Source organism: Culex quinquefasciatus, chromosome 3, assembly GCF_015732765.1.
Source record: "Culex quinquefasciatus strain JHB chromosome 3, VPISU_Cqui_1.0_pri_paternal, whole genome shotgun sequence".
NCBI classification, from domain to species: domain Eukaryota; kingdom Metazoa; phylum Arthropoda; class Insecta; order Diptera; family Culicidae; genus Culex; species Culex quinquefasciatus.
Genome location: NC_051863.1, coordinates 38094321 through 38111071, shown reverse-complemented (window position 1 = coordinate 38111071; position 16751 = coordinate 38094321). Strand labels below are relative to the sequence as shown.

The 16751-nt window shown below is 36.0% G+C and overlaps 1 protein-coding gene across 6 annotated transcripts in view; it reads right to left on the bottom strand.

The window, feature by feature from the left end:
* The window catches only part of LOC6039406 (transcription factor E2f1), a 43873-nt gene that overhangs the window by 15019 nt on the left and 12103 nt on the right, over window positions 1-16751 (bottom strand). Inside the window, exon 1 of one of the 6 annotated variants that reach the window (XM_038259489.1) lies at window positions 12025-12190. The exons of 2 other annotated variants lie outside the window; for them this stretch is intronic. The gene's annotated coding sequence lies outside the window, so the exon portion shown is untranslated. 3 more of the 6 variants (XM_038259488.1, XM_038259491.1, XM_038259490.1) reach the window with 3 other exon arrangements.

Genomic DNA, 16751 nt, shown 5'->3' with positions numbered 1-16751 from the left:
CAGTCCCGGGTATTAGGGGAAATCTACCCATTTTAATCCTAATAAGCGGTCGTGTTTGAATGATGCTGGATAATCTAGAGTCTCCCTTGAATTTTACTAAAACCAAGTACACCAACGAGTAGAGCAAGTTTTTGTGAACATTTCTGTTTATTTTCACTTTCACTAAAAGTTATTCTATTTCTTTACCAAGCATTTAACAAAAAAAAAAATTCCCAAGGGTATTCTAATCGAGGCGAATGCATTGGGCCACGCCCATTTTTCTAATATCGGCTTAGTTCTTTTTTCTTCCAATACTCTGTCGAGTGTTGCCATTTGCGCTGACAGTTCAAACGAACACTCACGAAAAGTGGCATTTATAGGGAAAGTTTCCTGGCATCGCTGGCTGTGCTGCTGGTGGTGTTGACGGCCAGCCTTTGTTCTTTTTTGCCTTCGTCTCTCGCTCGGTTTTCTTCAGCCTTCGAGTGGAATGCAAAGTGAAAATTGAAACGTCAAACGACTTGGCGCGTTTGTTTTTTTGATGGCGCTTGCTAATTTATTACATTTTTCGGGATTATTCTTCAAGTGAGTGCCTTACTAATGATCAAAAGAACATGTTGCCGGTAGTTGGAAGCAATTTCATATCTTAAGCGCCGTGAAAAAGTAAGCGAAAGTGAAAAGTTAATTTTGGCGATATTCATTAAGCGTTTGAGGGATTCTCGTGTGTGTCACTGTGTGTGCCAACAAAATGATGAGAAGTGGTCTCGCAAAATACAAATTATGATCAAAAGTGCATTAAATGTGATCTTTTTGGCCAGTAAGTGGCATACATTTGCGTGCTTACTCGAGGCGGTGCTGTTGCTGGTAAGTTTATAGCCCAAATAGTATTTTTGGAGCTTTAATCGAGCATCAAACTCTCCATATGACGAAGATAGGTGTTTGATTGGAAAGGGTAGATTTCCCCTAGGTGGTGATAGCCCTCGCGCTGCTTCCAACGACCCGTTTCAGAATGACAGAGCTCCTTGCGGTCCAATTCCGAGGTCGCTGGGCATTGTTCGGCCCCGCCTAAACATAGAAGCAAGCATCTGAAGGAAACTCGATCTATATTTAGACTTCCAATCCCGTCAGGCAAATCAGGGATCAGCGCGTATTTAATATGAGAAGATAACATGTTTCAACACTACGGATCAATTCACTGCTAGAGTGTTAACCTTCTGATGGCCGACTGCTTAGCGTCCCAGACCACCAATCCAGAGGTGTGAGTTCGAATCCCACCTGATTCATTTTCGTTTTTGTTCATATTCAAAGTTCAAATTCCTGATTCCAAATTTCAAAGGTACCGGCTGGGATTTGATCCCTGAACCTTCTGCTTGTGAGGCAGAAGCCGTAACCATTAAGCCACGGAGCCGGTTCTAATGCAACGCAGTAGGCCTGGCCCCCTTTAATTCGTGCTGAAACAACAACAGCGATGTATTTGTTAATACTGACAAGAAAGGATTTGGAGCGTAATCTAACCGCACGTTTTTCCAGGATGCTTTCTTCGGACTGGCTGCGCTTGTGTTCGATTAGATTAGATTAAAATATGATGGGAATAAAAGAGGTTTTGGGTGACTCACCACACATAACCTTCGGACGCCTAGAAATGAGCAGAAACTTGCAACAGAGACCACAAAAGACCCGCGGGTCGTTAAAGTGGATTGCTTTGCTTTGCTTTTTTGGGGATAAAAAGTGTCTGTAAAAAGTCAATATCAAACCATCAAACAAAGTTTCTAATTTAATTTAAAAAATATTATTCAGAGAGAAACCATCAATAATCAGTGTTTAAAAAAAAAAAAGTTCAAAAATACAAAAAAAAATAAAATTCGTTTTGAAAAACATCCATCAAGGTGATGATCAAGGTTTGAAAAGAAAATACTTAAAAATAGCTAAATTTTATTTTATATTTTTATTTAAAAAAAACAAAATCAAAACATCGAGGCAATTGTGAAAAAATATGATTTTCTCAAGATTTCTATAAAATTTTGAAGATTTTGATATTGACATTGACAAATATTTGCAACGGTTTCGTTTTAATAAAAAAAAATAAAAAAAAAACAAAACAAAACAAAATTTAAATAAACATGATGAGTCCTTTAAAATTTTGTAAATTTTGATATTCAATTTTAAATCCATTTTTATTTATCGAGTTAGGGACCATCCATGAAACACGATGTAAAAAAGTCACTTTAGTACAAATTCATGCAAATGCAATTAAAAAATCAGAATGGTAAAATTAAAATTTCTTGAATTTATTTTGTCATTGTTACAATTGCAATGGCAGAGTATTTTTTCATAGGTCCTATATAAACATATGAAACACAGCAGCAGACCCTTTAAAAAAAATCATAATAAAAAAAACAATTTAAGATTTTTAAGTGTTTTTTAAACCATCAAAAATGTTTTTTTTATGAAAATTATACTTAATCAACTTTTCTTAAAATATCCATAAAAAAATACACAATAGAGTTGAGAAAAAGAGCCTGCGGTTTCGCTACCTTTTTCTGAGTAAGTAAAGCATCAACATTTCCCGTGCTCCTAATCCTTATTCCTTCCCCGTTGAATGGTGGAGACGGCCGGCAATGGCTGGCCTTCATGGTGCTGCCTGTCCTGTTCGGGTAGAATTGATTTTACTTCCTTTCAATCAATTTCTAAGCAACCTGCGCTGGCCAATCATCACATATACATGACGAAATCCAGTCTGCAACCCGCTAAGATCACCATCTCCATGCGAATGCGAATTTCTTGTCATATTCATAAAGGAAACTTGAATCAAAAATTTGGATATAGATTTTGCAACCGCCTAAGAAAAGAAAATTCAAGCAGGTTTGCTCGGAATTGCCGACTTTTCTCGACTTTCCCGATTTCCAAGTGATCATCCTGAAACATTTTACATCAAATTCGAGTTCTGTGACGTTTTTGTCAAATTCAAGTGGTGGATTGCCTGTAACACTGCCAAATGCATTTCTTTTTAATATATTTTAACACCGTTTGGATGCAATCATGAATTGGGTCCTAAAATGAAGCTTGGATTGCTGATATTATTGTTTACAGCGACCACAAAGAGTTTAAAATGGATTTTTAAATCAATTTTGAAAAATTAACTTCGCGGTCCTTCTTGACAGAAAAGCTCCTACTTGACAGCTCGTTCCAAGGGGACCATAGTTGATCCATCGAAACAATGTTGTCTTGTAAAAAAATAATTTTGCATTACAATGAAAAAAAGTGATCAGAAATGGTTTTTAATGGTGTTTTTTACCGTTGTACATAAAAATTTACATAGGGCTTTAGTACTCAATTGAATTTTTTATTCAATAATTTAGGGAGATTTCTTTTATTACGTAACGCAGTTATGGTGAGAGGGTGGTTGGTCGGAAGCTGTGTTACGCTCCATATTTTTTTTCAAATTTGTATGGAAATTTTGTTGACGAGGGGGTGGGATGTCGAAAAAATATTTTTTTTGCGTTACGTAATAAAATAACGCTCCCTTAGAGTATTGTTGTGGTCACATTTGAGCTCAACATCCCAAAACATGAGGATTTTTTTTTCTGAATTCGATTATCCAAAGTGGCTTGGGATACTGACCTTGGAGTATACCGTCGTAACAACATGATTCTATAAAATTTTCGAAGAAGGTTATTCCGTGATGTCCCTGAAACCTTTTTAAACATTGCTCTATCTTGCAATTAGGGCCCAACCGTAAATCACGCGGAAACTTTTTTATATTTCAGAATTGAAATCTCAAAGAATACACGAATTTAAAAAAAAATCGATAGGTTTGTACAGAAAAAAAACTTCAGTTTTCTGAAAAATCGCAAAAATTGCAGTTAAACCACGTGGCTAACTAAAATTAAACACTGGTATTTTGAACTCAATTGTTCCAAATATGGAACCAGACAAATACAAGAGATATCACAGCAATGAAATTTCATAGCATTTCAAGCAACTAGGTATATCTAATCAAACCGTTTAATCACTATCTTACGCACTATTTCACACCCAATCACACTCCCACCTCCAAAATTGTTGCGCGCCTATCCACTATCACCAAACCTGAGGAAAACTGCGCTTTTTCACAGCCATTTGCCACAACACATTTCACCACGGAGAGCTTCAATCGGCAACTGCCCTCGGCCGTGTCACCTTCTTCCAACCCCCTTCTGCCAGCTGCCGCGCTCAGATCTCTCAAATACCAATAAATTGGGTTCTTTTTGTTGCGTTTTGTTATTTTGCTTTGCCCTCCCCAGCAGCAGCAGCTTGCGTCACCCAAAGTAGCAGCAATTTTCGGCCATTTAATTTTGCAGCTTGCAATTCTTCTACTTCTTCCGAATGTACCGCTGCTCTGAGCGCGCGCAAGTTCCTCCGTAGTACGCGACACACCAACTTGAGGCCCGAGTTGAAAAACAACAACAAATTGAATCACTCACCCGCAGGTTCACACGCAAACTAGTACACGACGTAAGGCTTCCTCCGTGCGATGTCCCAGAATAGGACAGGCAGGCCGTTGGTACACAAATACGCGCGCACATTTTCTTCGCACTTTCGCTCGAGGGAGGTCTCAATCCCAACTCCCGGCATTTCTACACGTCGTCGTCGTTCTACGGGACAGTTGTCCTCCAGGAGTCCCTTTTGCCGGTGCTGGCGCAACAGCAGGAACAACTACGACGGGCCTTCTGGCTGGGCTGGTGTTGGTGGAATAGTTCGGTCTTCACGTACACCCCTTGGCCAACTGGTTGAACCGGTGTGTGTTGGTGTGGCGACGACTTCAACGAAGAAGAGGGTTCGATTCACAGTTCGGTCGATGCTTCTGTTTGCGTTTATTTTCCGTGCGTTGATGGTGGTGTTGGAGAGCGCTATTCTCTAGAGAATCAATCGTTTAATCCAATATCCACTGGCCTGCAGCGGAATTATGGGAAAGTGTAACGCGTACCAGACTTGTATTATACGGCGGGTACAACTTAGCTCAGACCCAGGTATAAGACTGTGTTAGCCCTCGCGCTGCAGCGGCCGAATTCCGAGGTCATTGGACATTGTCTGGCCCCGCCTAAACATCAAAGATCAGTGCGCTTCTTATGGTGATTATCCACCAGGGTGACAAGAAAAAATGAAAAAAATTTGGAAAATGTTTAGAGATTTCACGACAATTATACAAAAGAGTTTCATAATTTCAATTTTTCAATTTCAGAACGCAGAATCTTGAAATACCGGAAATTGTATAAGACACATTCCGCCGTGACGTTGCAACGCTTTGACTTTTCTTTTTTCAGTATTTCGGCTGTAACTCAAAAAATACATTGAAAATGTACATATGTTATTACAGATTCGGAAAGTACATTAAATTTCCTATAAGAAACAATGTTGAAACATTATTTGAAGCGAATATTCTATTTTTGAGAGGGGCATATGTAGCGTGACGTTGCAACGCGTGACTTTTTCTCAATCCTGACCCATTTCATGTTTCGCCATTAACTCTGCTCTGTTAAACGGCAAATTTGGAGTTCTTCTTCAATTTTTAGTGTAAAATTGGCCAACAAATCGAATGCAATCATTAGTCATTTGTGAATGACCCGTGTACAATTCTTCTGTAAATATGCTCGGAAACATTATATAAAAAATATATAATATTTAGTATCCTTTTATCTTCAACAACCAACTACGCATACACCTTTTTTGCCATGTGACCAATATGATTTAAAATTTCGTGACGTTGCAACGCAAACTTAAACCTGTTGTAACTTTGGATCTAGACAACCAATTAAGTCGCTCTAGATTGCATTTGAAAGCTCTTTCCAAGTACAAAGAGCATCTGAAATATCAAAATGATTGAATGTTTAGTTTTTTGTTGACATAAACAAATGTCCCTTTTTCGTGACGTTGCAACGCAATAAAATGGTAAACTTACACTAGTTTGAAAAAATACTTAACTTAAGATAAACTGCAAACCCATGACATTTCCGTTTAGTACAACTAAAAACCTACAAAATGCAATCAAAAGAATATTTTTTGGACGCTGAAAACCAGGAGTTTTTGGAAAAAATGTTTTAAAACGATGATTTTATCACGAATTGATGCATAACCTAACCAACTTGTACAAAATTATATTCAAATGATCAATTAATGAAAACCATGATGTTTGAAGCTTCAAGTAGTCTAGAATTGAGGAAAAATATCCAAATAGCTCAAACACGCTTTTCAAAATTTCATCCTAAGGTGTACATTGCCGGAGAATGTGTCATAAACAAATTTATTTTGCTAGGATGAAATGAACTGAACTAATAGTCAAGGCTAAAAACCCAAAAATAGCATGTCTAACGGCAAATCGTGTAACAGGCCAGGTTTTGATGGATCTAATCTAATCTAATCTAATCGAACACAAGCGCAGCCAGTCCGAAGAAAGCATCCGGGAAGAACTTATGGTTAGATTACGCCTCAAGTTCTTTCTTGTCATTATTAATGATTGCAGTACTTTCGAGAACCCCCGAAATGTATTACACTCACTAAAGCGGCCCGGCCTACTGCGTTGCATTAACCGCAAGAGACAGATTCTATGAACGGAACCCACATTTCATGGAATCATCAGGGGAAGAAGAAGAAGTGAGGACATACCGTACCAACCACTTCGAGTTATTTATAGAATATGGTGTGTAGTGTGTGTAGGGGAATCGTTGGGGAAGGGATTGTTGTATAAAGTAAATGACCTCACTACTACGGATTAATTCACTCAAGGGTTGTCAACCCCTCGGTGGCCTAGTGGCAAGAGCATCTGACTACCAATCCAAAGGTGTGAGTTCGAATCCCACCTGATTCCATGCGTTTTTTGTTCATATTCAAAGTTCAATTATAGTCGAATAATATCAAGGAGACCGGTCGGGAATCGAACCCGGAACCTTCCGCTTATGAGGCGGGAGCCGTAGCCATTAAGCCAGGTTTTGATGGATCTAGGCTAAATCGACCCTGCTGAATCCGAATATCGCGGTCACGAAGCCGGATTCCTTAAGGGAAGCGAGATATTCAAGATGGCGACCAATATGGCGGCTATATAGAGAAGTCAACAATATCACAGTATGAAGATTGTCGACGTGTCAAATTTAACTAATTTGGGGTCGCTGAACCCGAATATGACCATGAAAATCGGTCACGGCGACCCAGGAGCGTGTTATCCAAGATGGCGTCCAATATGGCGAAGAGAGAATCTTCAAGTATTTTTAAACAACATGCAACAGGCTTGTGACCGATTTTCATGGCCATATTCGGGTTCAGCGACCCCAAATTAGTTAAATTTGATCGGTCACAAGCCTGTTACATGTTGTTTATAAATACTTGAAGATTCTCTCTTCGCCATATTGGACGCCATCTTGGATTACACGCTCCTGGGTCGCCGTTACCGATTTTCATGGTCATATTCGAGTTCAGCGACCCCAAATTAGTTAAATTTGATCGGGCACAAGCCTGTTACATGTTGTTTAAAAATACTTGATGATTCTCTATTCGCCATATTGGACGCCATCTTGGATTACACGCTCCTGGGTCACTGTGACCGATTTTCATGGTCATATTCGGGTTCAGCGATCCCAAATTAGTTAAATTTGATCGGTCATTTCAATGGAAATAGAAGTGTAATCAACTGAGAACAATCTTAAATGCCTTTTTCTGCGTTGATAATCATATTTAACATGTTTGGACTCGTTTAAAAATATTTTGAACATTTATGAAATTACAATGTACAGCACCGCACAAACTTTTTTTCTCGCAAAAATAAAATTTTCGTCAGTATCAGAATTGAAGAATTGAAGTATTGAAAAATTTGGATCATCCATAAACCACGTGGACACTTTTTTTTGGAAATCTGTTTCTTAATCAGCCTCCTGTGATCAAAATATGATTTACGTAACTTTCTCCATACAATTTGCCGATGCTCCAGAATCGGTTCCAGAGTGGCCCAAGTGTCAATTAGATAGCTTAAGAACCTTCCTTGGGCTTATACAAACCCAACGCAACAAAGAGCACCTCGATCCGTCGTTCCGTATTGAACTGATTCGAACCAAACCGTCGAAATTTTTTATCTATATAGATACAAATTTAAAAATTGAAAAATTAAAAAAATAAAAAATCTAAAAATTTTAAAAATAAAAAAATTAAAAAAATAAAAAAAATTAAAAAATTAAAAAGTAAAAATATTACAAAATTAAAAAAATTTAAAATTAAAAATTTTAAAATTGAAAAAATAAAAAAAAATAAAAAATTAAAAAATTCAAAATCTAAAAAATTAAAAAATGTTAAAAAGTTGAAAAGTTGAAAAGTTGAAAAGTTAAAAAGTTAAAAAGTTAAAAAGTTAAAGAGTTAAAAAGTTAAAAAGTTAAAAAGTTAAAAAGTTAAAAAGTTAAAAAGTTAAAAAGTTAAAAAGTTAAAAAGTTAAAAAGTTAAAAAGTTAAAAAGTTAAAAAGTTAAAAAGTTAAAAAGTTAAAAAGTTAAAAAGTTAAAAAGTTAAAAAGTTAAAAAGTTTAAAAGTTTAAAAACTTAAAAGTTTAAAAGTTTAAAAGTTTAAAAGTTTAAAAGTTTAAAAGTTTAAAAGTTTAAAAGTTTAAAAGTTTAAAAGTTTAAAAGTTTAAAAGTTTAAAAGTTTAAAAGTTTAAAAGTTTAAAAGTTTAAAAGTTTAAAAGTTTAAAAGTTTAAAAGTTTAAAAGTTTAAAAGTTTAAAAGTTTAAAAGTTTAAAAGTTTAAAAGTTTAAAAGTTTAAAAGTTTAAAAGTTTAAAAGTTTAAAAAATTAAAAGTTTAAAAGTTTAAAAGTTTAAAAATTTAAAAGTTTAAAAGTTTGAAAGTTTGAAAGTTTAAGAGTTTAAAAGTTTAAAAGTTTAAAAGTATAAAAGTTTAAAAGTTTAAAAGTTTAAAAGTTTAAAAGTTTAAAAGTTTAAAAGTTTAAAAGTTTAAAAGTTTAAAAGTTTAAAAGTTTAAAAGTTTAAAAGTTTAAAAGTTTAAAAGTTTAAAAGTTTAAAAGTTTAAAAGTTTAAAAGTTTAAAAGTTTAAAAGTTTAAAAGTTTAAAAGTTTAAAAGTTTAAAAGTTTAAAAGTTTAAAAGTTTAAAAGTTTAAAAGTTTAAAAGTTTAAAAGTTTAAAAGTTTAAAAGTTTAAAAGTTTAAAAGTTTAAAAGTTTAAAAGTTTAAAAGTTTAAAAGTTTAAAAGTTTAAAAGTTTAAAAGTTTAAAAGTTTAAAAGTTTAAAAGTTTAAAAGTTTAAAAGTTTAAAAGTTTAAAAGTTTAAAAGTTTAAAAGTTGAAAAATTTAAAAGTTTAAAAGTCTAAAAGTTTTAAAATTTAAGAATTGAAGAATTAAAGAATTGATGAATTGAAGAATTGAAGAATGTAAGAATGTAAGAATGTAAGAATGTAAGAATGTAAGAATTTAAGAATTTAAGAATTTAGGAATTTAGGAATTTAAATAAGTACTTAAGAATTTAATTTAAGAATTTAAAAATTTAAGAATTTAAAAATTTAAGAATTTGAGAATATGAATTTATGAAATTTAAGAATTTAAGAATAAATTAAGAATTTAAAACATTAAGAAATTCAGAAATTAAAAGTTTAAGAATTCAAGACTATGAAAAGTTTAAGAATTCAAGACAGATTTCAAGTTTATGTGCATTAGAAAATGATTTTTTATCGAGAGCTTTTTTTTGCAGAGCATTTCCAAAAATGAATTTTTCTGCATTGAAAATCGAAATATCAGTTCCGAGACATCGCTTTTCGAAAAATAAGGGCTAAGACCATGATCCATTGATCCATATGGACACTTTAAGGGGGGAAACAATTGTCCACATGGAGGAAAAGGGGGTCCTGGAATTTCTAGAAACGTGGCTGACCGAGCCACTTAGCCCAGTGGTAACGCTTCCGCCTCGTAAGCGGTAGATTGGGGTTCAAATCCCGGCTCGGACCAACACAACTGGTGATCTTTTCCCTTCTGGAATCGATTGCTTAGTAAAGGGAAGGTAGTGTATCGTCACAAACTGGACCTTATCACGACATCTTAGGGAGGCGACCTAAGGAATGTTAACATTAATCTTAACATGTTAACATTAATTTGAGAATGAAACTGCCACTGAATCCGCTTTGTAAATGCCGGCCCCGATACTCTTCAAGGGTGTTCCCCTCAGGAACTGGGAAAGATTTACTATTTTACTTTTTGTCCACTAATTAAAGGATAGCCCCCTAGATAGATGACACTTAGAAAAACTCATTTTTTTAAATAAAAATTAAACTTTAAGAGGCTGTATCTCAGCAACCCGCAGTCCGATTAACAAGGTCAAAAAAAGAAAAATGTTGAATATTTCCCAGTTTTTCGATATTTCTATTGAAATATTTTTTTTTAATTGCAAACAAAAATAAAAATTTACCAAAAAAATCATTTTTAAGATTCTGTAAACTAGAAAACGGTGCATTTTATTAAAAAAAAATGAATTAAGTCAATTTTAATTGCCAATTCGATTTTGTATTCAAATTTTTTTTTTTCGCAAATTTACGGTATTCCTGATTTTTCCATAAATTTATTTTTTCCAGAAATCCTCAACTTTTAAAGAAGCGTTTTTTGTCCCCAACAACATATCAAAAATCTTTGAAAAAAAAAAATATCTTGAAAATTTTACTTCTAGTGATAAAAATCCCAAAAGAAAATTCGGAATTATGTTTCTGTGTACAGAATTTTTCTGATAAGTTTTTATTCTAACCTACAACTTTGCCAAATACACCAAATCGAGGAATAAATGTTTTGCATCAAAACTTTTCGAAACTTTTAAATACTTAGGAGAAGTTGTTGAGCAAGAAGGGTGGTGCAAAAGTGGTATAGAAAAATTGATTCATAAATGAAACTAAGTGTTGTCCTCATTGTAAACACTTTTGACGAAACCTAATCTAAGAAAGACAGTGAGCAAAAGAGCAACTTCAGATTCCTTCTGTTTCGATGAGAGAGGGCAAATCGAGAGTTGCTCTCTTGCTCACTGTCTTGCCCTGTGATTTCATCAAAAGTATCTTTAATTAAGTTCGAGGGTTCCAGCACTGGACACCACTTCCACAGATCCATTTACGAATCATTTTTTTCTAGAGCACTTTTATGAACACCCTTTAACATTTCTTGGAGACTTTCAAATCTTTAAACAAACAAACAAAAATCAATCACCAAAATTCCAGAGAACCGCCTCTCTGTTGTTGTTTTTGGCCATCACTCCGATATGCGGCGGGACTTTCCTCACCCTCTTCTCTTCATTCACACAACAACACGCACACGCCGTACTGCTCTCTTCATGGCGGCGGTGTAAATGTATGAGCTCTGACAGAACCAGACCAGACGGAGGGGTTCTTTGGCCGCGACGAGTGCGCGCTCGAATTTCGACGACGACCCTCACGTGCACTCACACCAACTCAACACCACTCTGCTGCCGTGTGTTGTATCGTGGCGTGAAAGCGCCGTTCCCGTGTTCGATCCGTGTGTTGTGGTGGCCCACAGCAAGGATACCTGAACCGGGACCTGGAGGTCATACGCGCTTTAGGAATAACTACACACATTACGGTGCGGACGCACATCAAAATGGGCGATTTTCGTCGTTCGAGCAAACTTCCTAATCTCGGACCTTCGTCTCGCTTCGTTACGGGTACACACCCGAATCTTCTTCCTCTTCCAGGGTTTGGATGTGTTGTTCCACATTATTTGCATCCATGTTGTTTGCCCTTCCTTGCACAATACTGCTCCTGAACCCATCTGCTGCTGGTAATTACGGCCTTCTTTTGTGTGCATCAGCTTCAAGGATTTTCGTACACACGATTTCCGTACAGCAGTGTCTTGGCAGGGGGTCGACACCATCGCGCGCACATCTGGACGGCGGCGGCGGCGGCGACGAATTTGCAGCATATTTTCGCCAGACGCTGCCCTTTTTTTGCTTGTTTTCGACGCGTGGATCTGGCGCGGCCATTTTTTGTCCTCTGGAAAGTGGGAAGCCCCATTACAAACGGCACCGAAAGGATTCCTACCTTTTCCCGAAACACTGCCGACTCATCCACGGCAACACTTCCTTCGACTTCTCCGGGTAATGATGATGGAGTTGGTGGTGGGATGATTTCAGCAACATTCAGGAATCTCTTCTTTGGAGTCTAACACGCGCGCTAATTACGGCCCGGTTGTTCTCGTGTCTAGGCTGGTGCTGGGCGGCTTGGAGTTGTAGTCGTGCGGACAAACCAATACCAGGCGGAGAGCGGAGTAGAGAGAGAGAGCGAATCGATGGTCGTCGCCGACGCGAACCGCGCTGCCAGAGTGGTAAAAAGGATTGAACGAGTTGTTCCTAACGCGCCGGAAATCGTCAATTTGTGCGATTGATTATCGCACAAAAATCACTGAAACTAAAACCCTTTTTCCTAATGGACGTGTTTACGCGGAAATGTGATGTACCCTTCTCTTTTTGCTGTTTAGACGGTTTAGGGTGGTTTAGCAAGATCGCATTTACAGGAATTGCTACAAGACAGTCGAGCGTAAAGTGCGCAAATTGCAAAGGGAACCTCACCGCTTATTCGAGCGGTTACTTCGAATAACATTGTAGAACTATAAAAAAGGAGACTTCAAGGAAATTTTCCCTTCAAAAAGTCAATTTTTACAAGTTCGGTTTAGCTGTTTCAGAGAAACATCAAGTTCCAAAGAAATATTCAAATTTAGCAAGGTTTCTTGAGCATGAGCATGCGAGACCACTAATGGTTTTCTCTCCGTTGCTGACCAAGACCGTAATACCGCATCAGCTCAATCGAACATACACTTCAACGATCCATCTGTATTTCCCGTCAAAATTTAATAAAATTGATGAAAAATCGTATTATAAGTCATTGTTTGAAAAAAAATGGAGGTTACAATTTTGTCTTTCAACTTCATGCAGTTTGATATGTCGGATGATAGGGTTTCTTACATATTTCAAAAGTGTCCCTAAGCGGTCACCGGTAACCGGTTCCGGAGTGGCCAGAACGGGTCCGAGAACATAACCACATACTGTCATATTTTTCAATTTCATGAAGTTTGATATGTCAGATGACAGTGGTTATTACATGTTTCGGAAGTATCTCCAAGCGGCCACTGCAGGGTACCACTAGGGTGACAATAAAAAAAATCGACATCAGAGATATCCTCTGACTCGATTCCTAATGCAAAAATAAGTATCTGTGCCAATTTTGAGCCAAATCGGTTAAGGCTAAGGGGTCGCTTTTCATCGTTGAAGTTTAGGGGAAGGTGGGGCAAGACGACCATATGGGGCAGGAGAAGAATCGCTCGTACGGCCGTAATTTTTACAATTTTGATTATTTCCAGTATGAGGAATTGTTGCTAGCAATGCAATTAGCTGAGTCTACTACCACATAACCGCCAAAACGATGTAAACGCCACGGAGCATTAGATTTAATGAAGTTTTTTTCAAAACCTTTGTTTTCTTATAATATTTGGAAAGTACAAAATAAGGCATAGGATTCGTTTTATGGCAATTTTTTTCAAAATGCATTTTTTTCTAGATCAGTAGTGTCCCTACCAATAACTTGCACCTATTACAAAGTATGATTTAACTTTTGGTTATTTTTGTTGAGAGCTTTAAAAAAATCTTGTTCAGTTGGGGCAAGTGTACCATATAGATTTTTAGTATGGAAAAAATACGAATTGCTGCAACAACATATTTTATTGGGAAAGAAATACTTAAAAACTGATAAATAATTGTTAACAAAAAAATTTCAAACAAAATATAGTGATATTATGAAAATTTACTATTTATCATCTAAGTAATATTTTTTTTGTAAAAACGATAAATTTTTAGTAAAATATTATTTTTTAATCTAAAAACTAACTTAATCCACCTATGTGGTTGGAGCCTTCCTCACAACAATGGCTGTACACAAGTTTCATCTATTTTTTAGATCCGACTTCCAAAAAGTACATCGATATCATTTAAGTGGCCATGTCTCGAGACAGGGTTGCCAGATCTTCGATGTTTTGCACTCGTTGGAAAGGTCTTTTGAAAACCTAACCAACAATGGGTCGGATGATGGAACCGGACATAGTTTACATACATTTAAGTGAGATCCGGCTTCAAAAAAGTACAACAATATCACTTAAGTGGCCATATCTCGAGACAGGGTTGCCAGATCTTCAATATTTTAGACTCGTTGGAAAGGTCTTTTGATAATCTAACCAACGATGGGTCGGATGATGGACCCGGACATAGTTTACATACATTTAAGTGAGATCCGGCTTCAAAAAAGTACATCAATATCACTTAAGTGGCCATATCTTGAGACAGGGTTGCCAGATCTTCAATGTTTTAGACTCGTTGGAAAGGTATTTTGATAACCTAACCAACGTTGGGTCGGATAGTGGAGCCGGACATAGTTTACATACATTTAAGTGAGATCCGGCTTCAAAAAAGTACATCAATATCATTTAAGTGGCCATATCTCGAGACAGGGTTGCCAGATCTTCAATGTTTTGGACTCATTGGAAAGTTCTTTTGATAAGTTAACCAACAATAGGTTGGATGGTGGATCCGGACATAGTTTACATACATTTAAGTGAGATCCGGCTTCAAAAAAGTACATCAATATCACTTAAGTGGCCATATCTCGAGACAGGGTTGCCAGATCTTCAATGTTTTGGACTCGTTGGAAAGGTCTTTTGATAACCTAACCAACGATGGGTCGGATGATGGACCCGGACATAGTTTACATACAGTTAAGTGAGATCCAAATATATGTGAAAACACATTTTTATACATAACTTTTGAACTACTTATCGAAACTTCAATCTGTATAAAACTCGATCTATGGGACCCTAAACCAAGTCGAATGCAACAAGTTCGGGTCAAATCGGTTCAGCCAGTGCCGAGAAACATGAGCTAGTTTGTTGGTCACATACATACATACACACACACATACACACACACATACACACACACATACACACACACATACACACAGACATTTGTTCAGTTTTCGATTCTGAGTCGATATGTATACATGAAGGTGGGTCTACGACGTTTTTATACGAAGTTCATTTTTAGAGCAGGATTATAGCCTTACCTCAGTGAGGAAGGCAAAATGAAAGAAACGTTTCAAATACATTGTAATCTGATGTATCTAAGTGATAACAGTTCAATTGTTAGCAAATTAGCATGTTGTTTCATGCATTGTTCTTCTTGCCCCAACGGGTTGTTCGTCTTGCCCCACTAGTTGAATAGAACGCACGGAAAATCAAAAAATTTAAAATCAGTTTTTTACAGTCAAAAAGTGGATTTTTTAAAAACCTGTTCTATCAAAGTCTTAGTCAAGACCTGGAATATGATGATTATAAAAAAATCCGACAAATTTTTCACGTTTTTAATGGGTTATAGCGAGCATTTCCTTAGCTTGTTACACTTGCCCCACTTTCCCCTATATGGGGAAAATCACGAAAATGTATGGGAACAAACATCGTTTCAGTAATTTTCTGCTAGGTGGCGCAGGTCTCGCCCAAAATTGTCCAAGTGTGAGATTCTTGTAGGAAATTTAATTCCCTACAACTTTGTCGAAGGGTGCAAAACGATCCGAGTTGATAATTCAGAAGTATTTTTTATGTAAAGAAATAAGCCAAGTTTTATATGACTTAATTTTTTTTAAATCGGATCAATATTTTCCAAGATATCGTCGATTAAAAAATAAGGGGCTATTGGGTTGCACTCAGAAATATTTATTTTTCTTTTATTTTAATGCCATATTCAAGAAACAAACGTCAATTGAAACAGATAAAAAAATGTAAATTGCAGAGAATTTTTCCAAATTTGAAAAAAGAAATGAGACATTTTTTTTCTAAAATTTTTTTGTAAGAAACTCCGTCATGCTATATACTGTTAGAAAGGTATTTAAAAGACCTTTTCAACGCATTCAAAAGATTGAAGACCTGACAACTCCATCAAAAGTTATGAGCACTTAAAGTGCGATTTATACGCTTTTTTGAGGCCGGATCTCAAATATGTTGATGAAAAAGTTGTCCGGATCTACCATGCTACCCATCGTTGGATAGGTTATCAAAAGACCTTTCCAACGAGCCCAAAAGATTGTAGATCTGACTACACTACCAAAAGTTATAAGCACTTTAGTGCTTTTAATACACTTTTTTTGAGGCCGGATCTCAGATATTTTGATAATAATAAGTGTTATTTATACACTTTTTTGATGCTGTGTAGTGTATTTACTTTATGAATGCGAAGAAGGCACCAACCACCTGAAGGTGAATTAAGTAAGGTTTTTTGAAAACCTTTCAAAAATTACTTTTTTATTTGGTTTAGAGGTGGGCAAAAAAAGAGCGAGCCGTTAAAAGAGTTGATTCACTGAAAAGAGCGAAAGAACCGTGGCTCATGAAAAAAGAACCGCGGTTCTTTTTTAAACTTCGGTCTTTTGAAAGAACCGGCCCAAGATGGCATAATTTTTGTTATAAATATAATTTATTGAATTTCCAAAAAATGTAGTATTAATTTTGTTTTTGAGAATTGAAAATGCAATTTCAAATATTTCAATGCCTATAAAAAAAACCAAAAAAAAAGATTTTTTTAAACAACATGAAAATATTTTTCACATGACAACTGATTATAAATTAAAGTATTACCGTAAAACAAATTTGAGCATTTCAAATTGCATTATATAATCTTAAATCTTCTGAATAGTTTAGAGATTTTGGTCCAAATCAACTTTAGCGTTTATAGACT